The sequence below is a fragment of the Choloepus didactylus genome, chromosome 8 (genome assembly GCF_015220235.1).
Source record: "Choloepus didactylus isolate mChoDid1 chromosome 8, mChoDid1.pri, whole genome shotgun sequence".
NCBI classification, from domain to species: domain Eukaryota; kingdom Metazoa; phylum Chordata; class Mammalia; order Pilosa; family Megalonychidae; genus Choloepus; species Choloepus didactylus.
In genome coordinates this window covers 8,639,763-8,666,081 of record NC_051314.1, presented here as the reverse complement: position 1 = coordinate 8,666,081, position 26,319 = coordinate 8,639,763, and the positions used below count along the sequence as shown (strand labels likewise).

Genomic DNA, 26,319 nt, shown 5'->3' with positions numbered 1-26,319 from the left:
ATTTTGTTTCATCTTTAACTTCCCAGAGATGTTGCTCATATTTTTTCATTCTTTTCTCCATCTGCTCCTTTGCATGTAGGCTTTCAGGTGTTTTGTTCTCCAGTTCTTGAGTGTTTTCTTCTGCCTCTTGATGTCTGCTGTTGTATGTTTCCATTGTGTCTTTCATCTCTTGTGTTGTGCCTTTCATTTCCTTAGATTCTACTAGTTGTTTTTTTGAACTTTCAATTTCTGCTGTATATATGCTCTGTGTTTTCTTTACAGCCTCTATCTCTTTTGTGAAATATTCTCTAAAGTTTTTGAATTGATTTAGCATTAGTTGTTTAAATTTCTATATCTCAGTTGTTTGTTCCTTTGACTGGGTCATAGCTTCATTTTTGTTAGTGTAGGTTGTAGTTTTCTGTTGTCTAGGCATCTGACCTCCTAGGCCACCCCAATCAGGTTTTCCCAGATGAGAACAGGTTCAGGTCACAGAAGGAGGAAATATTCAGTATCTGGTTCCCCTGATGGTTTTTCTTAGAGGATTAATAACACCTGTGCTTTTCTGTTTGTCAGGTGCAGTCTGTCACCGCCTGTGTAAGGGGGTGTAGCCTGTGGCTCTCCTCCCCCAGGCTTTGGGGTCTGGTTCCAGAAAGGTGGATGGTAAAGCTGGGCCCCTCCCTTTCCTTTGGGAAGCTATGCCCCCTCCAAAGAGGTCACTGCCTATCAGGAAGTTCTTTGTTTCTTTGACTCGGCTGATCACAGTATTTTGATTTTAAAATAGCTGAGTCTGTCTTTACTGCAAAGTGCTGTGGGCTGAAAGCAGCTGCAGTTTTCTCCACAGAAAGCAAAAGGGTCAGAAAAGCTCCCAGGTTCACCCGTCAGCCTCTGGGTTTCTCATCCTGAGACAGATATGTCCCCCGACTCTCCCAAGGTCAGTTGTCCCCAAAAGCCTCTGTCTGCTCGTTGAGGATTCACTGTCTGTATTTAGCAGTTAACATTAAAATCCCAGATGGAGCTGGGCTGTGGTAGGATAGCTTGTTCAGAGAGTGCTGTTCTCTAGCACTGCATGGCTTGTGAGGAAGGGGCTCTCAGCTCTCGGCTCTCAGCATGGGTCTGCAGTTTTACTTACAGATTTTATGCTGTGATCTTGGGCATTCCTCCCAATTCAGGTTGGTGGATGATAAGTGGGCAATCACGTTTGTCTCCCCACAGTTATTCCTGGTTATTTACTAGTTTTTTGGTCATTTATGAATTGTTCTTGGGGGGACTAACAGTTTTCCACTTCTCTCTATGCTGCCATGTTTTCTCCCTCTTGTGGCAAAGCCTTTTATAGGAAGGGAGAGCTCATTATTCATGAGAGAAATGAAAGAGGAGAAAAATCCCACCAATGCAGTGAAGGTGGCAAAGGCTTCCTCATTAAATCACATCTCATTTTACATCAGAAAACTCATATAGGGAAGGAACTCTATATATGCAATGATTGTGGAAAAGGCTTCATCCAGAAGGTCTGTTTCATTGTACATTGGCAAACTCACACTGGAGAGAAACCCTATATATGCAGTGATTGTGGACAAGGTTTCATCTGGGAGACAGGCCTCATCAAATCAGAGATTTCATACAGGAAAGACTCCCTTTGTATGCAGTGAATGTGGAAAATCCTCTACACGGAAGTCAGGACTCATTAAACAGTAGAAAATTCACACAGGAGAGAAACCCCACAGATGTAGTGATTGTGGGAAAGTCTTCATCACAATGCAGCAGCTCATTGTACATCAAAGAACACATACAGGAGAGAGACCTTATGAATGCATTCAGTGTGGTGTGCCCATTTGAATGTACTGTGTTCCCCAAAATGCCATTATCTTTGATGTAATCTTGTGTGGGCAGACGTATCAGTGTGGATTAGATTGTAATTTTTGAGTGTTTCTGTGGAGATGTGCCCCACCCAACTGTGGGTGATGAATCTGATTGGGTAACTTCCATGGAGGTGTGACCCCACCCATTCAGAGTGGGCCTAAATTAAATCACTGGAGCCATATAAACAGAAGAAACTCAGTGCAGTGCAGCTGAGAGTGACATTTTGAAGAGGAGCTAGAGCCAAAAGGGACAATTTGAAGAACACAATGGAACTGAGAGAGGAGCTTCAGCTTACAGAGACATTTTGGAGTCAGCTTTTGGAAGCAGACTTTTGCTCCAGAGAAGCTAAGAGAGGACAAACCCCCAAGAGCAACTAAGAGTGACATTTTTGAGGAACTGCAGCCTAGAGAGGAATGTCCTAGGAGAAAGCCATTTTGAAACCAGAACTTTGGATCAGATGCCAGCCACATGCCTTCCCAGCTAACAGAGGTTTCCTGGATGCCATTGGAGGTACATGATTGTTGATGACTTATCTTGGACAGTTTATGGCCTTAAGACTGTAACTTTGTAACCCAATAAACACCCTTTATAAAAATCAAAACAAAACAAAACAAAAAAATCACCAGATGATGTTGTTCCCTGCTCTCAAATTGTTGCTCTGAGTGCTTGGCTTTGATCCAGAGGGAGTGCTGTCTCTTGTTTTCTTCCTGCTGGAGGGTGCAGACTTTTAGGTTTATTTTGGAGGAGCCAAATGTCAGGGTGGGATCCCAAGACAGGAGGTGCACAAGCCTTACTATTCTACAAACCACTGCCAGCTGTCATGGGTCTACCTAGTCTAAATCTTGTCCTCAAGGAAATGCTCCTGCTTCTTATGTGCACTGCATTCCCTTTACAACCCTATTTTTTATTTTAAAGCAGTTTTATTGATATATATTCACATACCATACAATCATCCACAATGTAGAATCAGTTATTCACAGTATCATCATATAGTTGTGCATTCATCACAATCAGCCCTTGAACACATTTATTATTCCCCCCAAAATAAAAATAAGAATAAAAGTAAAAAAGAACACCCACAACATCCTATAGACCCCATCCCCTCCTATTATTCATTTTCTTTTTGTCCCCATTTTTCTACTCATCTATCCATTCACTGGATAAAGGGAGTGTGGGCCACAAGGTTTTCACAATCACATGGTTACACCATGTTCTGGTTTGCTGATGCTGCCTTTTTGCAAAATACCAGAAATGCGTTGACTTCTATAAAAGGGGGGTTATTTGGTTACACAGTTACAGTCTTAAGGCCATAAACTTTCCAAGTTAATGCATCAACAGTCGGGTACTGTCCTAGTTTGCTAATGCTGCAGAATGCAAAACACCAGAGATGGATAGGCTTTTATAAAACAGGGGTTTATTTTGCTACACAGTTACAGTCTTAAGGCCACAAAGCATCCAAGGTAACACATCAGCAATCAGGTACCTTCACTGGAGGATGGCCAATGGCGTCTGGAAAACCTCTGCTAGCTAGGAAGGCAGCTGGTGTCTGCTCGAAAGCTCTGGTCTCAAAATGGCTTTCTCCCAGGACGTTCCTCTCTAGCAAGCTTGCTCCTCTTCAAAACATCATTCCCAGCTGCACTCCGTTCCCTCTCTTTGAGTCAGCTCATTTATATAGCTCCACTGATCAAGGCCCACCCTGAATGGGCGGGGCCATGCCTCCATGGGCAGATCTCATCAAAATCATCACCCACAGCTGGGTGGGGCACATTCCAAGCAAATCTAACCAGCACCAAAACTTCTGCCCCACAAAACTACAAAGATAATGGCATTTGGGGGACACAATACATTCAAACCAGCACAGGTACCTTCATTGGAGAATGGCCATTGGTGTCCAGAAAACCTCTGTTAGCTGGGAAGGCATGTGGCTGGCATCTGCTCCAAAATTCTGGTTTCAAAATGGCTCTCTCCCAAGATGTTCCCCTCTAGGCTACAGCTTCTCTCCAAAATGTCACTCTCATTTGCTCTTGGGGCATTTGTCCTCTCTTAGCTTCTCTGAAGCAAAAGTCTGCTTTCAAAGGCCATCTCCAAAATGTCTCTGTATTCTGCAGCTCCTTTCTCAGCTCCTGTGCATTCTTCAGTGTCCTTCTTGGCTGTAGCAAGCTTACTCCTGTCTGAGCTTATAAAGTGCTCCAGTAAACTAATCAAGGCCCATACTGAATGGGTGGTGCCACACCTCCATGGAAATTATCTAATCAGAGTTATCACCTACAATTGGGTGGGTTGCATCTCCATGGAAACACTCAATCAAAGAATTACAATCTAATCATACACTAATAGATCTGCCCATACAAAATTGCATCAAAGATAATGGCATTTTGGGGGACATAATACATCAAAACCAGCACACACCTTAAAAGGTATATACTTATACAATCTTCAAGAATCAAGGCTACTGAACTATGATTCAATAGTTTCAGGTATTTCCTTCTAGCTATTCTAACACTCTAAATACTAAAAAGGGATATCTATATAATGTATAAGAATAACCTCCAGTATGACTTCTTGACTCTATTTGAAGTCTCTCAGCCTCTGAAATATTTTGTTTCATTTCTCTTCCCCCTGTTGGTCCAAGAAGGCATTCTCAATCCCATGATGCCAGGGCCAAGCTCATCCCTGCAAGTCATGTCCCACATTGCCAGGGAGATTTATGCCCCTGGAAGTCATGTTCCATGTAGGGACAAAGGAAGAAAATCCATCTGCCTAGTTGGCTTAGAGAGAGAGACCACATCTAAGCAACAAAAGAGTCCCTCTGGGGGTGACTCTTAGGCACAGTTACAAGTAGGCTTAGCCTCTCCTTTGCAGCAACAAGCTCATAAGAACAAGTCCCAAGATTAAAGGCTTAGCCAACTAAATTGGTAGTCCCCAATGCTTGTGAGAATATTAGGAATTCCCCAGGTGGGTAAGTTTAATATTTCCACATCTTTTCCCCAGTCCCTCAAGGGGGCTTTGCAAATACTTTTTTATTCTCTCCCAAAATTACTATGGGATGTATTGGGGCTTCACACTAACCTGCACAAACTAACCAGATCTCACTCCTGTTCAAGGTTACATGTAGGCATGGTGGTTGAATAAACTGATCCTATAAGTTAAATTATATTTCATGCTACCAAAAATATACACTTTCTACCAAATAAACATCTTTTCCTTGGTCCTACACAGAAGTTGAAGTTTTAAAATACAGTCAATATCATCCTTTATCATTTAGTCTGATTTACCTTAGTCCTAACCAAGTCCATTTCATTCATATCTCTAACTGAAGTCTGATCTCTTTTTCAGCCTCTTTAACATTTGCTGTATGGGATAATGCTGACATTCATAGCTGCTGAACTCTGGCCTGGCTCTCAGGTGTCATACAGATACCCGAAGTTCCAGGGACTGACCAGCTTATACCTTTAGAGCTCAGCATCTCAGAAATTAAAAGTAACCATTACAACTCAGGAATAGATGTAACTACTGTAAGAGCTTACAACCTATGAACCTTTACCATAAGTCTTCCCTTGATAACCTATGCTCTCAGATTCAATTCTCAAATTATGCACATTATAGTTAGGCCCATATTAGTGAGACATTATAATGTTTGTCTCATCACAACCATAATTCTTGTGCCTCTCTTTCTACATGACATAACTTCACCAAGGATGATTTGGGCTTTCAGTGGCCAGTCTTGGATACATTTGACTTGAACAAAATCATTCATTTGAGAGGATCCTTAGAACAATTAGAGAATAAGATTCTTCATGCCCACTGGGAAGCATTTTTTGGATTGTTTTGCAGAGGTGTCCAAACCAAAATATGAATCAAATATCACTTCCCTAAAGACTTTTTGGTGAAGGTTAATCAAATTTTACAAACTTAAGCAAAAAGAAACTAATTTCCCTAAAACATCCTCCCCTTCCTTGTCCTCTAGCTGCCTCCCTCTACCATCTTTCCCACTTCTTCTTCTGATCTCTTCCTTCTGGACCTCCATCAACTTCCCCCTCCTTTAACCTCATCCTGCTCTCCTATCATTTCCCAATAACATTCCTCAAACCCCCAAATGCTAGTTGTCTCTAAAGGGCCATCCCTCCCATGTACCAAGTATGTAGGCCACAATGGAATGAAACCTTGGAGTTGAGCTGAAGTAGGAGCTATACTGAAAGATTCCCCTAAGCCCACCCAAGAGCAGCATATATTCATAAATGATTCTAGATTTCTTTGACCTCTTATGACCTTGAGTTACTGATATATATCAACTCATAGACATACTGATTAGAGCATAATTACAAATTCTGGATGGTAAAAGGTGACTGGACTCACCTGGAAAGGAAGTTAAAGGTCTCTCTTTCATAGTAACCCAGACAGTGAAAACAAGTCTGAAAAGTAGTGTAAAATCTCCTGAAAGTATACTCCAAGCGTTTCCAATAAAAAGATTCCACCATAATTCAGTCATGCAAACAGAGAAAAGGTGAAACTGTAGAAGATTTTCAGGATACACTGCAAACTACCTTCTGACATGTGTTAATTTAAGAAACTGCTGAAGTAACAGTAGCCTTTTGTCTAACTTTGGCAATTGAGTAAAACCTGAAATTCCAAATTAGCACAGGAATTCCTTTATCTGAACTACAACACCTGGCAGAACATTTTGAAAGGGCTTTAGAACAAAAGCAAGACAGGACACAAAGTAAACTTGTGGCCATGCAGATCAAACAGCTAGGTAGTCCATTTCCCAATCACCCACCTGCTGACAAAGGTACCTGTAGATATCGTAAATGGGAGGCACACTGGGAAAAAAAAGATTGTTCCATTTTACAAAAGAAAAATCAAGACAAAGAAAAATCCCCCAGTTGGGATCAATGACAATACTTTGAGGAAGGAAAGAGCAACCACTATCCTGTCTCAGCCTTACACTCAAGATAAATTAAGTATAGATATAGATAGTCAACCTCATCCATTCCTGCTAGATATGGGTGTGTCTCTCTCTACACTCAACACTGCTACCTTTACTAGCCTCTTCTGGGGAGTAAATGTACCACACAGGGTGGTGGGTCTTTCAAATAACCCACACATTTTTCCTATCCTCCTCTCCCTTATCCATAACCCTTGAGCCCCTGACTGAAAAACATTCCTTCCTGCTCTGGGAACCATTATGGCAAATGACTTGTACTATTCTCAGTCCTATCACCAATCAGTTAAGGCTGCCTTCCCACCGCATTTTCTAAACAGCCTCTCCATGATCCTCAACTGGGAGATTTCATGAATTAGAACAGATATCAGAAAAAACTGCTCTTGGACCTTATTTGAAAGGACCTTGTCAGGTGCAGTTAACTGTAAATACAGCAGTGAAACTCCAGGGAGTGAATCTGTGAGTTTGTGTTTCACATCTTAAAAAGCAGTTCAGGATTCCATGTATTTACAAAGCTACTCAAAGAGGGGATCTTGTACTGAGGATTCTCAGAGATCTTGTAGTCACATCCAATCATTGAAAGCAGACAGCTGACACCAAACTTTCAGAACACGCAGATGATCCCAGATAGTGGACAGTTTCTACCCAAGACTTCAGGACCAAGACCCCTATCTAATTTTTGTATTGCCTTTTATCTGCTTGCTTATCCTCATTCTTCTTATTCTCTATATTTTAGTTTCCTAGCTACTAAAATAAATACCATACAGTGTGTGGGTTTCAACAATGGGAATTAATTGGCTCATGGTTTTGAGGCTAGAAGATGTACCAAATCAGAGTGTCAGCAAGGCAATGTTTTCTCCCCAAAGACTGTGGTGTTCTGGAGTTGGCTGCCACCAATTCTTGGTTTTTGACTTTTCCATCACATGGCAATGCACATGGAGGCAATTTCTGCTCTCTATTCCAGATCCCATTGATTTCCAGCTTCTCGCTTCCCATGGCTTCTGTCTGTGAACCATCTTTCTGAGATTTTCAGTAATTAGATTAAGACCCCATCCTGATTTGGCTGGGCCACACCTTCACAACCTCATCAAAAGATCTTATTTACAATGGGTTCACATTGTAACAGGACTGGATTAAGATTATGTTTTTCTGGAGGACATAACTCCAAGCCACCTCAATAGATCTCTGTTTTTGCCATCCGCAATGGTCCTTTTTCTCTTTTCTTCATTCCTTATTATAATTGTTGGAACAGAACCTATTCATTATTATGCCATTCCTAGATTATTCAAAACAGTATCACTGTCCTCAATTTTACTGGTTGCTCAAAATGCCATCCATTGCCAGATCTCCCCTGCCCCCAGGAACAAATCCTCTGGGCAATTCTGATTTCATCAAATGAGACCATAGGAATTGCAGCCAGTGCTGTTTGCATTTGCATCTATATGGAGAAATGACCTTAAGCAAAGCAACATAACATTTTATTAGTGTCCTTCTCTCTCAGGAAAAGAGCTAATTATAACCAAGTCTGGGTATTCTGATTCAGACTCAAACTCCAAACTGAGATCACTCTTGATTACTCAGGCCCACTACCCTGGGGAATCACTGAATGACTGTCTGTGTGAACACTCAGAGCCATGTTCCCATCAGTGGGAATCATACAAATAGGAAAGACTGTGAGAATGCTATCGGTAACTCTGGCAGAAGCTATTAATGATACCCTCTGCCCCAGGTGGAATAGAGGTCAGTCTCAACTCACTGGCACAGTAGTGGTGGGCAATAATGTTGCTAAGGATTTCTTTTTGGCTGGTCATGGTGGCACTTGTGTCATACTAATAATAACTGTTGTGTTTTGAAGAATGAAATAGGATTGCAGAACAACCTTAAGGTAAAGTTATTTGGCTCACTAGGGCTGATCCTTCTGGCCTATGGGATTGGTTTTCCTGGCCCATGTTGGGCAGTTGGAGTTTCTGGTTCTAAAGCATGGTACAGAGACTATTTCACTGCTCTTATTTTTGCCACAGTGGTCATGATGCTAGCCCATTGCATTCTATCTGGAATTTTAAATGCTTCTGCACAGATGTTTGCAACAATGACACCAACAACAAAAGATCAAGAAGACTTGCAATAGCATAGACTATGAAGACAACTGAGGAATCTCCAAGCAGTAAAGATGTGTAACTCTAGATTTCTCTGAATTGGTCAACCTCTTGCAAGTGAGAACATGATAAAAGGTGGGAACTGAATGTACAGATAGGACAACAATCAGATGATATATAAAAATAAATACTCTGACCCACAGTCTCCAGCAACCTTTTTCAAGGAGCCAAACCATAACCTCTATAGCAACTGGACCCAAGCAGTCAAGGATTGATCACTGCCACTGCCAGCTTCCCTAATTTTTTAAAATGCAATTTTATTGAGATATATTCACACACCATACAAACCATCTGAAGTATACAATCACCAGTTCACCTTACCATCACATAGTTGTGCATACATCCCCAGGATCGATTTTAGAACATTTTCATTACTCCAGAAAAGAAATAAAAAGAAAAAAGAAAACCCAAATCCTCCCAAACCAAACACCCCCCCCCCCATTATTGACCTATAGTATTGGTGTGGCACATTTGTTACTGCTGATAAAAGAATATTAAACTGTTACTGTTAACAATTGTCCATAGTTTGCAATAGGTACATTTTCCCCCATATTCTCCTCTATTACTAACTCCTTGTAATAGTGTCATACATTTGTTCTAGTTCATGAAAGAACTTTTTAATATTTGTACAGTTAATCACAGACATTGTCCACCATAAGATTCACTGTGTTATACATTTCCAGGTTTTAACTTCCAACTTCCCTTCTGGTGACTTCCCCCTTCCACCACATTCATACACCATTCAGGACTGTTAATTATTCTCATAATAATGTCCTGCTATCACCTCTGCCCATTTCCAAATGTTTAAGTTCAACCTAGTTAAACATTCTGCACATATTATGCAGCTGTTCCCAGTTCTTTAGCCCCATTCTATATTCTGGTAATCTATAATCTATATTTTATGTCTAGGAGTTTTCATATTGTAATTAGTTCATATCAGTGAGATCATACAATATTTGTACTTTTGTGTCTGACTTATTTCACTCAACATAATGTCCTCAAGGTTCATCCATGTTGTCGCATGCTTCAGGACATCATTCCTTCTTTCTGCTGAATAATATTCCATTGTATGTATATACCATATTCTGTTTATCCATTCATCTGTTGATGAGTACTTGGATTGTTTCCAACTTTTGGCAAATGTGACTAATGCTGCTATGAATATTGGTGTACAAATGTCTGTTTGTGTACCTGCTTTCAGATCTTCTGGGTATGTTCCAAGTAGCAGGATTGCCAGATCAAAAGCTAATTCTATACTTATTTTCCTGAGGAACCATAAAATTGTCCTCCACAGTGGCTGTACCATTTTACTTTCCCACCAGCAGTGAATTAGTGTTCCAATTTCTCCACATCCTGTCTAACACTTGTACTTTCCTGTTTGTTCAATAGTGGCCATTCTAGCAGGTGAGAAATGATATCTCACTGTGGTTTTGATTTGTATTTCCCTAACAGGTGTGAAGCTGAGCATCTTTTCATGTTCTATTTAGCCATCTGTATTTCTTCTTTGGAAAAATGCCTATTCATGTCTTTTACCCATTTTTTAATTGGATCATTTGTCTTTTTATTGCTGAGTTGTAGGATTTCTTTATATATTCTGGATATCAAACCCTTATCAGATATGTGGTTTCCAAATATTTTCTCCCATTGAGTCAGTTGCCTTTTCACCTTTCTGACAAAGTCCTTTCAGGCACTGAAGTATTAGATTTGGAGGAGTTCCAATTTATCCACTCATCTTCTCCTGGGGAATTAAAATTCACCTTCTTTGTGGTTTCCAGCTTGCAGCCTGTCCTTCAAAAAGACAACTTGGCTATTCCCACAGTCATGTGAGTCAGTTCCTATAAGAAATCTATCTCTCTCTATATATCTCCATCTCTAACTCCATCTCTATCTCCATCTCTATCTCCATCTTTATTTCTGCCTCTATCTGTATTTCCATCTCCATCTGCATCTCCACCACCACTTTCACCTCCATCTCTATCTCCATCTCTATTTCTCTATCTTTGTCTCCATTTCCATCTTCATCTCCATCTCTATCTCTGTCTCTATCTCCATCTCTATTTCTATCTCCATCTCCATCTCTACTTCCTCCCTATTTACATCTCTATCTCTATCTTTATCTCATCTCTATCTTTATCTTTATCTTCACCTCTCTATCTCCTTTTCTGTCTCCATCTCCATCTCTATCTCCATATCCCTCTATCTCTGTCTCCATCTCTATCTCTGTCTCTGTTCCTGTCTCTATCAACATATGCCTCTCTATATATCTGCATAGGACCTGTCAGTTCTCACCTAAAATAATACTTTGCCCATATTTTAAGTCTATATGTATATACTGTATGTGTATGGGGAAATTTTAAATATGTGAGATGAATCTAATTCCCAATGATTTCAAAGTCACTATCACGCGTTTAAAAGGACTCAAATAGCCTCATCTGTAGCAGCAAAAAGAATTTTGCATCATCTTTTTTGTCCTTTAACACATGTTGCTACCCACTTCTATTACAGAATTTTATACTAATATATTTTTTAGGGTTTTTTTTTATTTTGAAATAAATTCAAAGTTAGATGAACAGTTGCAAAAACAGTACTAGATCCATACACAGAATTCCATCATACCCTGACCCCCCTCCCCCGATAGCTCAATCTACCAACTTCAACATGCTGTCACATCACTATTTCTTTCCCTCCCTCCCTCCCTCCCTATCATCCATCATCTATTGCTCTGTCTTCTGAACATATGAGAGCTAGCTGCACACATCGTTGAGCATACACTATAATTCACGTATACACTTCCCATGAACAAGAACATTCTTTTATGCAATCCCATTAAGTGCAGCTAAGAAGTGCAATAGATTCAACAATGATACAAAGCTTACATTCTATATTTCCTTTTCCTTATGTCTCAATTGTGTCCCTTTGAGCCACCTGTCCTCTATCCTCCAGTCCCATCCAAGTTCATCCTTAGCATTCAATTGTCACCTAGTTAGACTGTCTTTTTTTTTTTTTTAAGTTGTGGAAACATATATACAGCCTAAATCTTCTCATTGCAATGCCTCCCTAGACTTTCATTAGTGGGATTAATCACATTCAGAATGTTGTAATGCTCTTTTCTAGATTTGGCCTTGTAAGTTCTTTCACTGAGGCAGGTGCAGTGGCTGGGTTCTTAATCTTAATTCCCATTCTTGTAGGTATGAACCCACTCTAGATGGGATCCCTTGAAGATGATGTTTGGGCAGTCATCTGGGTCACTGGAGAAATTCAGACACAGAGAGACAAAGCCACGGGGAGGAACTGGAAGCTGGAAGTCAGCAGGAACCCAGAAGAGAAAGGAGAGGCCACAACCATGTCACAGCAAAGCCAAAGAACCCACTGGAACATTAGCAACTCCAGGAGGAAGCAAGCCTTTCTGCCTCCAACACCTTGAACCAATAAGTTCCTGTTGTTTAATCCATTTTGTAGTATTTGGCATAGCAGCCAAGAAACTAAGACACAGAGGACAAATAATGCAAAAGGAAAACTGAGAGAACTTGGTGGAAGGACACTGGGTTGGGGCTGCAGCAGGTCTAGCCTGGGTGGTGAGTGAGGGTTCCTCAGAGTATGTGACCTTGCAGTTGAGAACTGCAGGGTCAGGGGGAGGAGCATTGCAGACTAAGCCTGTCAGGAGGAAGCAGATATGAGCTGGATACAGGAACAAATAAAAAGTTGGCAACTTCAAGGATCAGAGGAAAGGCCCAGTGGACTGGAAGATGGAGAGAGGAGGGGAAGATGGAGGGAGTGTGTAAGGAAAGGGGCTGGGCAAGACCCCCAGAGGCTTGGGAGGGTGTCCTACAGAGTCTAGCTTTTATTCTGGTTGTAATGGGAAGCCCTGGGGAATTTAGGCAGGGGAGTGACATGGTCTGATTCACATATTAGAAAGATCTGGACTCCAAAGCATGAATAGAATTCAGCAGGTCCTGGACCTGGATGGAAAAGAATGACATCTTCATTTTCATGGCCCCTACCTGCAATTTAGTCTTTCCTTCAAATACAAATGTAGGCAACAAAGCACAGTGGTATGCAAAGCACCTGTGACTTGTTATTAATAGAAATCACAGGCATATTTATATCACATTACAGTTGTAGACCATGAGATGTTTTATGCTTATCACTTTGAAATTATGATGTCTTATTATATCTACTGTTGATCCTATCTAACACATAAACAAAGAAGTACATCTACTATTGTATTACAATTAAAAACGTTTTGATAATTGCGTTGAAAATAAGTGGTTTCCTTTGTAATTATATGGATTTCATTTGATGAAAATCTTTATCCTGATAAGGGGCCATCAGCTCCGCTAGACTGCTAGTCAAAATGGGGTACAAAACTCTTCTGGCTGCTTGTGGAGAACAGACCCTTGAGGAGGTGAGAGTGGAAACAGAGTTGGCACCATTTAGAAGGTACTGCAGTCATCCAGGAGATGATAGCAGTTTGGACTATGGACAGAGCTGGAAAAAGTGAGAAGTGGATGATTTGAGATGTAATTGGAGGTAGAGAAAATTGGACTTCCCGATGGACTGGCGGTGAAGATGAAGGAAACAAACAACCTAAAGATACTGGTGCCGTTTGATGCAATGGGGAAAGTTTGAGAGGGAAAGATTTGTAGAGGGACATGGCTATTCTGTTGACCACGGTGAGCTTGAGTCTCCGGTTAGACACCAGGTGGAGGTGGCAGGTGGATGGGTGGGTGTGCAGGTCTGGAGCCCAGGGGAGAGGTCAGGCAGGGGATTTGAGAGTCATCAGATATTTATACCATGGGATGGGAGAGACCACGTAAGAGAGGACAGACAGAGAAGCAGAGAAGGCAGAGCTTGGGGCACACCCACACGTGGAGGTTGGAAGGGGATGGGAGCCAGCCATGGAGCCTGAGGAGATGCTGGCGGGGAAGGAGCGCACGGGATCACAGCAGCCTCCAGAACAGCGAGCACAAGTAACTGGCTTTGCCAATGTGGAGAAGACCATCTCAGGTGGGGACAAAAACCAGGTTGGAGTGGGTTGAGGAGAGAATGGGAACTGCGGGTGCTGTGAAGTGGAGCAGAGAATGGAGCCAAAGCTGGAAGGAGCAATGGAATCAAGAGAGGGCTTTCCAAAAGATGGTGGTGTCCAAGCACAGATGGGAGAGAAGGAGAAGGGATGGTGACATGGATGGTGGAGAAGAGGAAGGGAATATTGCTGACATAAGTCCTCTGAGTGGGGAGGGGAAGGAAGGTGGTCTCAAAGGGGACAGCTGGCCTAGGGGTGGGGCGGCGGGAAGCATCAGCACAGGTGCAGCTGCAGGTGGGTTTCCCAGGAGCATAAAGGGGGTGGGCTGTGTGTGGTCGCCTCTATTTTCTCTATTAAAGCACTGAGGTTAGGTCCCTGGTGGAGAGCATGGAGGGGGCTATGGGGATTCAAGAATGGTGCAGACAGGTGAGGGAAGGAGAGGGGGAGTTCACCTGAGGATGTGGAGGGTTGTCTGGGGTGTTGAGTTTCCATGTGAGATCTGTGGTCATGAATGCAAATGGGCCCACCAGGAACGTGTTATTTTCTCCACCAACTTTCAATTTGCTCTGGGGGAAGAATGGAGAGGGTTCTGGTTTCTATGGACAGCGTGACCAAAGGACAGTGGAGCAGGGGGATAGAAGGTGTTTGCAGGGCTGAGGGTGTCATGGTGCATGATGTGGAGTAAGCTGGGGAAGGAGGGGCCAAGGCCTGAAAGGGGTGTTGGCAGTGGGAAAGCCACAGGGTCAGTGGTTTGGGATCTGGAGTTGGAGAGCAGATGGGGGTATGAAGGTGAGTGTGCACCATGGGAGGGGTGGGTGGAGGGCACGGTTGTGTCAGGTGCTCTGGGTCAGAGATGGGTGCGGAGAAGGGCAGTGGGGCCAGGGACCAGGGCCATCTAAGGAGGCTGACGGCCGCAGGAGCTCATATGGGACAGTGCTGGGGGGCATGTGAGACAAGGCAGTGAGGGGTTTGAAGGAGGTGGGAGGATGGGTGAGCAGCAGGTGAGGGTGCCTCTGAGGGCAGAAGGGCAGAGCCAGGGTTTAGTGGGGCTCCAGAGAGGGCCACAGAGTAGGTGGAGGCTGGGGGTGGGGGTGGGAATTGCTGAGGACCCCAGGGGAAAGTTGGGTGGGGCTGGGGGTTGGCAGGGGCAGAGAATGGGCCTGGGGTCGGGGTGGGGGGCTGCTCCCCAGGCTTGCTGGGAAGGAAGTGGGAATGGCTCCTGTCCAGGTTTTCTGGAGGTCAAAGGGGGTAAAGCAGAGGGAATCTTTGACTCAGGGCCAAGGTCACCTGTAAGGCCTGGGGCCAGGGCAGGTGTGTAAGTGTTTGTGGGAATCAGTAGTGACATCCAGGGGCCTCACTTGGCTTCTTTTTCAGGAGCTGTGAGGCTGCAGCATAGGAAGCTCAGTGCCCTGCGGACCCAACCCAGGATAATTCTCCTGCCCCCTCATCCTTTCAAACATCAGGCCTGCCACCCTGATCTCGGCATGCTGTGGGCAAGTGTCCAGCTTTGTTGAACCCATCTGAGGAGATGCTGCCTTCCCCCACCTCTCCTGGCAGAGCGGGGCTGGCAGAATGGAATGGCCACTCACCACTGACCACCCCAGTAAGTCCACCTGTCCCTTTCTTTCGAGGCACTCTTAAGAAGCAACAGCCAAGCTCAAGAGGGCACCGTTTTCAGACAAGGGCTTCATGCAGAAAACGTGTGAGGATCCCATGTTCACCTTGCAGTGTGTGCCTTATCCTTCAGACAGGTGCAAGCAGATCAAGGGACTCTCCTGACAAAAAGAGTCAAGGGGCAGCTTCTCCATTTTTTCCCAATGAGAAGGAAAAGTCAGTATGTTCATGACATGGGTTGGGGCTTTTGGGGCCTGTGACCAGGGGTCCTCGTGGCCATGGGGAGAAGGTGGTATGGAGTCAGCCTCCTGCCCACCCCCTGTTCACCATGCCCTGTGGTGTCTGGATGCCTGAGCCATGAGGCCAGAGCAGGTGCAGTCATCAGTGGCTGGGCCTTTTGTTCCTGGGCACAGACGCCTTTCGTGCATATGTGTGCCCGGCTGCCGGCTGGAAGCCAGGGCATCCCATGGGTGGGATGCAGCTCTCTATCCCTCCAAACATCCTCCAAAGGCTTGTCCTAGTACAGAAGCTGCTGGATTCTCTCTGAGATGAGCCTGGAGGGAAACCTCTACAGTTACAAGATGATGGAGCCCAAAGATTTGGCCCAGGTAGGCCTGCCCTTGGGATGCAGAAAGGGCCTTTTACATTCTTCCCAAACCTGGTAGGGAGGATGCAGGGGGGCTTCAGACACTGTCCAGGGTGGGTCAGGCAGCAGCCAGAATCCTGACCCCCTGCCTGTGCTCTCCAGCTGAGCCTTGAGACCCCCTTCCCCCTCTTCTCCTGGGCCCTTTCCCAGGTGTTCTCAGCCCCCTCCCCAAGCTGGGAACCAGACCGGCCTCAGGTGGAATGCTGACTCCACAACCAACTGCAAGCTGGGCCAGCCCTGCAACCTCACAGAGCCTGTTTCCACATGTGTAAAATGATTATCTGTGTTCCTGGCACCCGGTTGGCACTGAGTAGCTGGGTGGCATATCCATCTCAGCACAAAGTGTGGAGGCCTGAGCCTCCCCCAGTGTGGACTTCAGGGGAAAATGTTGGTGACACAGATTTGTTTTAAAAGCACAATAGCATCCCACTGCAGGCCCCAATCTCCTTGACCAGGGAATCCCCTCCTGGCATCCATCATATCCATGTTGTTCTCAGGAGCTTGTGCAGGGACCATCACTGGGGAGAGGTGAAAATGCTCAATTCAACAATTCTGGACAATTTCAAAAGGGCGTTAGACACCATAAACCCTGGTTTGTAAAGAGGATTGTCTGGAAAACCAGGAGATGATTTCCCCCAGTGTTCTTTAGCATCTTCAGAGGATTCCCCCACATGGGAACATGTTTACTGAGGGGAGACTTGGTATTCTCAGCCTGAGGTGGGGATAGGCCTTGGGGGTGTCCCTGATGCTCTGGCCAAAATGTGGGGCATCTGTACATATATGTTCATGGCTCTGGGGCTTTCTTCCACCTCTCATGGGAATTCGCGACCCCACCGCTGAGGTGCAACCTTATGGCTCACATGGTTCAGGCGTTCTGCACCCTGTGGGCTCAGGGTGGGGCTGGCCCAGGTTGGGTCTGCAGGCTCCCCATTCCAGCACCTTCTCCAACACCCTCGGAAGTGCCTCCAACCCCCTGCTGGCACATTCAGAGGCCACTGGGATTTGCTGGGCAGCTGGTCAGGGCCCTGCCCTCAGGGACCTTGGCTCCACCCCATGGGCCGTCTGTGAGCCCAGCCAGAGGGTGGGATGGTGCGGGGCTTGCAGGCTCACGGGGGCTCTCAGGCTTTAGGGACCCAGCTGCATGCAGCTTGGGAACAGACAGCAGCTGCTTCTTGATCTGGGTGCAGAAGGAGCTCACTGCCCACCACCACAGGGCTCAGATGCTGTGCAGCAGATGGGGGGCCCAGATAATGAATTTATAGGAAAAAGGGGGTTTGGCAGGACAGACACCAATTCCACCCCATGCCTGCTGGGGCAGCAGGCTCCACAGCACCCAGGACAGGGAGCTTGTGGGGTGTCTGGAACAGCCTCTGGCATGGAATAGATGCTCAAGAAACTAGCCGCTAGTATTACTATTATTTTATTATTAATTAATATTGACACTGTGGTCTGCCTGGAAGTTTGCTGGGGATACAGAGATGAATGTCTTGTGGTCCCTGCCTTCTGGAAGCTTATAGCAAGAGGCCAAGATATGTATATTTCTAATCCAGAAAAAGAAAATTATATAATAGAGAGAAATACAGAGCACCAATGACTCTAATAATAATAACAATAATTACTAATAGTGAATGCTATGGTGAGCATGCTGAACTCTGTGAGCTAAGGAGTATTATTGCCCCCGTTTCACAAAGGAGGGAGCTGGGGCTTAGCTCAAGATCTGCAGCCAGTGAGAGGGGTCCCAGCATGGCAGGAAGGAGGAAGGCCTTGAGCAGCCACAGGCTGGATCTCAGAAGGGGCAAAGCTGAGATGGAAACACTGACCCACCTTCTGGAAGGAAAGGCAGGTAGCCGGGAAAGCTGTTAAGCTGATATGGGGGGGCACAGATAGGAGGTATCGGATCATCTGATCCACCAGTACATAACTAGCTGCCCCCAAAATAAACTGTGATGAATAACTCCAGCTGGCCGGGACAGAATCTCTGGCTGGACTCTGCCTCTGGAAATAGCTCTGAGATGGGGTGGGCTGTGCCGTCACCCCAGGAGGCAGGAGCATGGAGGCTGCAGGGGTGGGTGCCTCCCCTGTGCTGTGCTCAGAGCTCAGAGAGCTTCCCGCAAATGCCCGGTAGCTGGGTGGGGATGGGCTTGCTGCAGGTCACCAGGGGAAGGCAGAAGCCAGGCGGGGATGGGCCCCTGGGTCTGTGTGAGCCCACAGCTCAGTGCTGGACCCAGGAGAATTCAGCAAAGGATTTATTTCTCAAGAGCACGAGAGAATGCCAGAGACAGCAGGGAGCTCACAAAGGGCTCCTACCTCCGCCGAAAACATGGGGATACATAGAAGGTGAAGGTTGTCCTCTGGGGAAATGGGGAGAAGGGGTGGGGGCACACCAGCCAGGAGGCTATGGCAAGGGTGCCTGGGAGAGGGCACGGGCTGGACTGGGGAGAGAAAGGGACCAAATCAAGAAAGATTTAGGAGGGAGAATTCAGGGGCCATGGAGACCAGCTGGATGGGGTTCAGGGTTTGGGGGTTCGGTGGGTCTCTCTCAGGGGTCTAGTTTGGCTGGGGTGAGCCTGCAGGTGAACCAGCCCTGCTTCCTGCACAAGGTCCTCAACTGTCCCTCTCTGTCCCTCTCTGCCTGCTCATGGGGCCCCCAGGCCACACCACGGCCTGACCAGCACACCTTCCGGATGCTCTGCCTGTGGTCTGTGGCCAGAGCTGGGGCTGGACCACCAGGCTCACTCCACAGGGTGATAAAAGATGGGTTAGACTTTGGACCGTGCCGTGCTCTTTGGGTAAACCATGACACAAGCTCATTTCTTCCCAAGGGCTGGGTGCTAACGTTCCTTCGGTGCCTGTTAGGAGCCAGGTGTGATGTGAGCCCCTCTTCCCCCAGTCTCACTGTTATCTATTTAAGGGATGGAACATGCCCACTTTTCCAGGCTTGGAGTCTGCGGGTTCACTGACCCCTGTATGGCTGCCTGGTGGAGAGGAACCCACGTGGGATCATGGGCACTGACTCGGGAAGAAACTGGTCTGAAGGCAAAAGGGGGCCTGTAGTGGGGCAGGATGGGCACCAAGGGGTCCACCCTCCACCCCAGCGATATCTGCTGTGCCTGTCTCTGCTGCCTCCCATCCCTGAGTCCCCTCCTGGCTCTGCCTCTTCTTTGCTGTGAGGACTTGATGCAGTTGCTTACCCTCTCTGGGCCTCAGTCTCACCGCTGTACAAGGAAGGGTTGCAGTGACTGCCAAGGGCCCCTTACGCTTGACATCCTCTCACCATCCTAGGATGTCTTAGCCATTGTGAGCAGCGGAGGTGCCAGAAGGAACCTTAAATGGGCAGTGGAGGAGGAGGATGGGGGTTACCAGGGCTGACTCAGGCCCACCTTCAGTGGTGGGAGGGAGGCTGTGAGGCATCTGTCAAATTCTTTGCAATAAGTTTGGAAATTGTGACCAACCTGAGTCCTGAGAAGCGTTGCCTGGATTGAGAGAACTTAATGTGGGAAGTGAGTGGCTCTGAATGCTGCACAGGGTGGACTGCGGTGGATTCAGAGGCTCTAGGACCCGTCAAGGCTGGTGCAATCATGTGTGGCTGTGTTGGACGCCAGTGCCTCACCCATCTCTTCTCTCAGAATCGCTGTTGGCTGAACGGGAGCCACAGGCCCAGGAACTTATGGCCCCATCCCCTCTGGAAGCCACCAGCCCACATCTGCCAGGGTCCAGACCTGGCCCGCTTGCTCCTCCTGGGTGCAGCCATTCATGCTTGAGAACTCCCTGAGGGATCAGGCCAGAGTCAGTCTCCTGCTGACACCACATCCCTGCTTAGTAACTTCCCTGCTCTATTCTTTTTCTTACTCGCCTTCCCCAGAGAGCACTGCCTCACTAAGTGACTGCACAAGAATCCCTGTCAAAGGCTCTCCTTCTAGACCCCATCACTGCTATTTCTGATGCTCAAATTATGCCAAATTCAGCCATGCCCACACCTTCCAGCTGGTCTCTCTGTCCTTTAGCTATGACAGCAGGCTTTGGCCACTTCCCGGCTTCCTGGCATCACAAGATGTCCCAATCTCACCTTGTCCTCACCCCGCCCCAGAGTCATTTCACCAAGGAGCCCTTTTCCTATCATTAGTATTCTATCCATTTTCTTAAGATGAAGAATCCAGGGCTCAGAGAAGTTAAGTGACTTACCCTAAGTCACACAGGATGGTTAGTTATGGATCTGGGATTGGAGCCTATGTTTTCCTGATTGCAAAGCTCCTGGTCTTACCTCTCCCTTGAAACTGAAAGAATTCGTGGCCTGGATGAAAGGAGTGAGGACAAGGGGGACTCAGTGCAGGGCCTGGGGAGACCCCCAACCCAATCAAGCAGGCAAGCCCCCAGGCATGATTTCTATGAGAGGGGCTTGCCCAGAAGTGCAGTTTGTCCAACACTCACAGAGGGCTGGCTTGGGACATTTTGAGAGTGACCTCTAGCTGAGGGCTGGCCGATTCCATACCAGAACCAGGATTTGCCCTCACCCTGTGCCCTGTGTCCAGGCCTGACCAGGCAGAGCCATGCTTACCTGTGTATCACAGGGGAAGATTTGTATCCCAAGGAAGATGTTCCAAAAAAAGATTCAGTAGGAATGGTTTTGCAAGACGATGTGGAAGAGTTCGTGGCTGGGGAGTGGCAGTGCACAAGGCTACCCTGCAGGACCCCTGCCTGACACCTCCCTGTCCCTCATACTGCAGTGCCAGTCCCAGGCAGGCCCCACGCCTTCCCTGACCAAGTTGAATGTTCTCCAAACCACTATCAGGCCATGACACTCCTGCCCAAAGGCTCCCTGAGGGACTCTGAGACCCCCAGCCTGGCATTCCAACGTCCACGGGGTCTATGCTCCCCTGGCCCCTCCAGCCCCCCCCCCCCACTCCTCCATGTCTCTGCTGGAAACTCCCCCTTCTCCATGCAGGGACTCTGCGCCCCCCTGCCAGGGCCCACTCTGGTGTCCGGCTCCTTAAGCCGCCCCCTGCGTCCACCTGGCGAGCTCCAGGATGGCAGCCCCCACCTGACGCCCAGACCTGGCAGGCTCCGGGCCACTGTGTTACCGTCTCCCACTGGATGTGGGTTTCTCCATTTCTCCTCGGAGTCCCTTCTGCCCAAGTCAGCTTCTATGCTCCGAGGCTCTGCTGCTGGGGCCTGCGAATTCACGATGGTCACAGCTTCCAGCGGGACCATTCCTGTCTTCACCAAGTCCTGACCTTTTAACAGTATCCCCAATAATGCTTTTGTGCCCCCACATTTATTTCATCAGATATTAATACCCAGCCTTTTTTGGGGGAGAGTGGTTGGCATTTGACTGGTAGTTCTTTTTTCCATCCTTTCATATTTTTTTTCATTAAAGTTTTTATTTTTATTTTGAGTAAATTGTAGATTCACATGCAGCTGTAATCAATAAAACAGAGAGACCCCAGACACCGTTTACTCAGTGTCTCCCAGTGGTAACAAGTTACAAAACCATAGTTACAGCATTACAATGGGGATGTTTAACATTAGCACAATCCACCAGTCTCATACTTTAAAACAAAACAAAGCTTTATTGAATGATGATCTAATCCTCTGCAGCTTTCATTTCATCATGTGTTAGTAACATCTCCACAAACAGTGGAAAGCTGGGTCTTTAAACATTTGACCTATTTGTGTCTGGCTCTTAAAGGAAGAGTTAGAAGTCTCCTACCCTTCCCCCATGACTACAATCCTGTCGGATCCCTCATGGGGGAAACCCTCAGACCCCCGACGTCCCCTGCAAGGCTGGCTTCCAGGGCGTTCTCGGGGCCCTGCTTCCGCTGCTGCTATCGCTTCCTCCTCCCTCCTCCGGCTGAAGGGTCGTGCTGGGCAGGGACTTTGCAGTGTTTCCATCCACCTTCGAGCCCTCGAACTGGGGCACTCTGGCCACCGACCACACCATCCCCTCCCCTCCAGCCCCCTCAGTTCTGTGACAACTTAGCTCCTGGCTCATCATCTCCTCTGGCTCTCTGTTGTGCATAAACCTTGGTGATTCCAACATGCATGAAGATGGCCCGGCAGCACACTGACCAATGACCCCTTGACTCCTCACTTCCGTGACCTTCCTTCTCATCCCTGCCACAGCTGCTCTCACCCTTGTCCTCACCCTGACCACCAACCTCACCCTTTCCATAAACTCGTTTCATGTATCCCATTATCTGCCCTCCATCTCCCGGCTTTCCAGTACCCTCCCTCTAGTATCTCGGCTCCAGCATCCTTTTGGCCCCAGTGGCCCTTAAAATCTCTGGGCTCTTGTTCTAGGATGTGGTTTTTTTTTTATTTTTGCAATTTTCCTGTCCATTTGAAATTATTTCAAAATAAAAAGAAAAAAAATAATCTATTGACTCGTATCTTTTCTCTCTCCCTCACTTCCTCACATCCTCATTTCCTCCCCACTCCTGGACAGATTCCAGGATCCATCACTGTAATTACCTCTGTGCATGTGCCTTGACAGCCTTGCCCCTCTCTTCCTCCAGGGTCCTCCCTGGCAAAACCCCACCCTGGGTCAACCCAACTCCACCTGCTCGCCACCTGCCCCTGCAGAACCGAACATGCTGGAGAAAAACAGCCGCTGGTGCAGACCCAACTTGCTCTCAATTCATGAGCCCTGGTATCAGTGCTGCCTGGCAGCCCTGCCCCACTCCCATGGCCCATCACCACCCCCACTCCTCAACCCCCAACATTCCTACCCTTGGCTGACAAGGAAGCAACAATGAACTACTCAGAAACCAACAGCAAAACTTCCCCAAGCTTCCACCATGTCCACACCCCTCCCACCTGTCCCCACCTGTCCCCACCTGTCCCTACTATGGCAGGGCATCACTGCTCTTCTCTAAGCTCCCATCCACCTGGGCACCAGATGCCGTCTCCCCACCTGCTTACATCACTCTGGTATTCGTTTCCCCTTCGGAAAATCCATTTTCTCCTTGTTAGTGCTTCATTCTCCTGGTCCTACAAATTCAGTCACAGCTCCCATCGTAAAAAACCAAGTACCCTCCCATAACACCCCATTTCCATCCTCTCTACTTGCTGACTCCACTTTCCCCTCCCTCTTCCTCTGGACCACCCTCCAATCAGCCTCGCACCCCCAAGCTCTCCTCTCTACTCCTTTGAAGGTGCTGTTGTCTCTGCCTGGAAACTTCTTCCTCCAGATATCCTTGGGGCTCATCCCTTGCTTCCCTCCATCCTTTCCTTAGGTCTTGGCTTCCCAGAGAGGCCTTCCCTGGCTGGTCCGCCCTGCCCCCCCATCCCCCAGCCTTCTAGAGCACTTCTCATCATCTGATCAGCTTGTTTATTTGCCTAGGACCTAGAATAGAGACCCTCCAAGAGCAGGGACCCTGTTTAGGTCACTGCTGTTTCCTCAGGGTCTGGAACCGGGAGGCCTGGGATGTGCCAGGTGCTGATTACATATTTACTGAGTAGATAAAGGAAGGACATTTTATCTGTTTGAATTTCTCAAGATTGCTGATCTACTGGGATTAATTTCCTCCATGTTAGTTTGGGTTTTCTGTTCACCATGCTTTTTCTTTGCTGCTTTGTCTCCCCTACCCCACCCCCACCCCACCCCCCACCCCTTTTGTTTAATTAAGTTCTGTTTCTGCTCTCAGGGTCCCTCTCATGGGTATGGCGGTGGTAGGGCCTTTTTTGATTCCTCTAGTGGTGGGCTCCACTTTTTAACCTGCTCCTGCCAGCTCCAGAAGGCCGGGAAGGAGGCCTGGGCAGGCTGGAGACCTCCTTTCCGCTGCCTGGGCCCAACCTCCACCAGGGACCCCCCAGCGTGAATGTGGGGGTGTGAGGGACCAGCCGCATACTTACCTGCTTACAGGGCCTTTCCAAGCCCCCAGCTGCAGCCCATGACACCACTGAACACTCGTGTCAATCAGCACTGTCTGGAGTACATCTAGGGGATGTTCCCTTTGGAGCTCCCCGCCGAGGGGGACGGCAGCCCCCTGGGACCGGCGTGTGGCTGTGCACATGGCCAGGAGCTGTCTGTCCACCCCTGATGAGCAGGCTGCTGGGAAGGGAGGGTGGGACACCCTGATGCCTGGCCTCTGAGCAAACCTCACCATGTCCATGGGGACCCGGAGAAGAGAGCTGAGGAGTAGGGGGGTGGGAAGGGCATGAAATGCTGCCCAGGCTTTCCCACATGCCTCGCTTTTCTTTTCTCATACTTTCTATTTTTTTAAAAGTTAATTATGAGAGCCATAGTATCAGGAGGGAAACTTCCAAAAAACAAAGGGGAAATCACCAAAGACCCCACATCTTTGCTGCTCGACTTTTTCCGAATATGTGTGTTGAAAGACTGGTTTTGAGGCCTAGCCTGGCCACAGATCTGTGTGGCTAGAGGCACAGGCCTTCAGGAGCCTTTAACACAGGGAGGAGGCCCCATGAGATTTTTGTGGCTTTTCCTCTTTGGGGCTTTGCTGCCCTGTTGCCCGCCACGCATGGTTGGAAGTGGGGAGAACGGAGCCAGCCAGAAGCCCTGGGCCGGGGATTCTGCTGCAAAGAGTCCCTGAGGCTCTGAAGGAGTGTGGAGCAGTGGACAGATTCCACAGAGTTCCAGCTCTGAGGTGGGAAATACAGAGTCGATATTATTTCAGGACTGAGACGAAGCCCGAGAGCTCAGCAAGTCGGCCCTGACCCAGCAGGCAGGGTCCCTGTGGTCCTGAGGGTGCTGCTGCTTCTCCATCACCCCACGAAGGAGACGTGAACATGCCCTTCACAGCATTTAAAATCACCCCACACCCAAGGCATGGAGGGGACTCTGGATAATTTTGTGAATGAATTTCCATTCCATTTCAATTGATTAAAAAATATTTTTTAACTTGAATTTTAAGACATACCCAAAGAATGAAAGCTTCAGATTGACCTAGATAACTTCAAACAGATGTGTTAACAGGTTGAATCATGTCCCCCCAAAAAGACACGCTGGAGTCCTGATCCCTGGTGTTTCTGCATGTGGTCCTTTTTGGAAATCGGGTTGTTGCAAATGGATTAGTTAAGTTAAAATCAGGTCCTGTGAGATTGTTCCTGCAAGGAGAGGCTAAACCTGCTTATAATTGTGCCTAAGAGTCTCCCCCTGAGTGCCTCTTGGTTGCCCAGATGTGGCCTCTCTCTCTAACTAAGCCACCTTGGTGGGTGATCTCACTGCCATCCCTGCTACATGGGACCTGACTCCCAGGGGTGTAAATCTCCCTGGCACCACAGGATATGACTCCCAGGGATGAATCTGGACCCAGCATCATGGGATTAGAACATCTTCTTGACCAAAAGGGGGATGTGAAATGGAATGAAATGGAGCTTCAGTGGCTGAGAGATTTCAAATGGAGACTAGAGGTCACTCTGGTGGATATTCTTATGCACAATATAGATAGCACTTTTTAGGTTTTAATATATTGGAATATTTAGAAGTAAATATCTGAAACTGCCAAACTCCAACCCAGTACCCTTGACTCTTAAAAATGATTATAAAACAATGAACTTTACAATGGGTGACAGTGTGATTGTGATAACCTTGTGGCTCACACTCCCTTTATCCAGTGTATGGATGGATGAGTAGAATAATGGGGACAAAACCTAAATAAAAAATAGGGTGGGATGGGGGGGTGATCTGAGTGGTTTTTTTTTAATTGTTTTAATTTTTTTATTTTTATTTTTTATCCTTATTCTGATTCTTTCTGGTGTAAGGAAAATGTTCAAAAATAGATTGGGGTGATGAATGCACAACTATAAGATGGTATGTGAACAGTTGATTGTACACCATGGATGGTTGTATGGTATGTGAATATTTCTCAATAAAACTGAATTAAAAAAAAGTCAAAAAAAATCAGGTCATGTGGCTTGGGGGGCCTTCATCCAATATGACCCGTGTCCTTATAAATCGGGGAGAAGAGGCCCAGACCCAGAGAGGCCGTGTGGAGACGGAGGCAGAGGCTGGAGCTGCCGCGAGCCAAGGAGCCCCCGGGGCCACCAGAAGCGGGAGACAGGCGAGGAGGGAAACCCCTCCAGGCTTCCGAGGCAACACGGCCCCGCGGGCACCTTGATTTGGAGCTTCTGGCCCCCAGAG

At 47.0% G+C, this 26,319-nt stretch overlaps 1 long non-coding RNA gene across 1 annotated transcript in view; it reads left to right on the top strand.

Moving 5' to 3' along the window:
• LOC119542359 overlaps positions 1-13,183 on the top strand; it is a 40,177-nt gene extending 26,994 nt beyond the window's left edge. Inside the window, exon 3 of the long non-coding RNA XR_005218460.1 lies at positions 12,123-13,183. This is a non-coding gene — a long non-coding RNA (uncharacterized LOC119542359). The remainder of the gene's footprint in view (positions 1-12,122) is intronic.
• Positions 13,184-26,319: the final 13,136 nt, after the last annotated feature.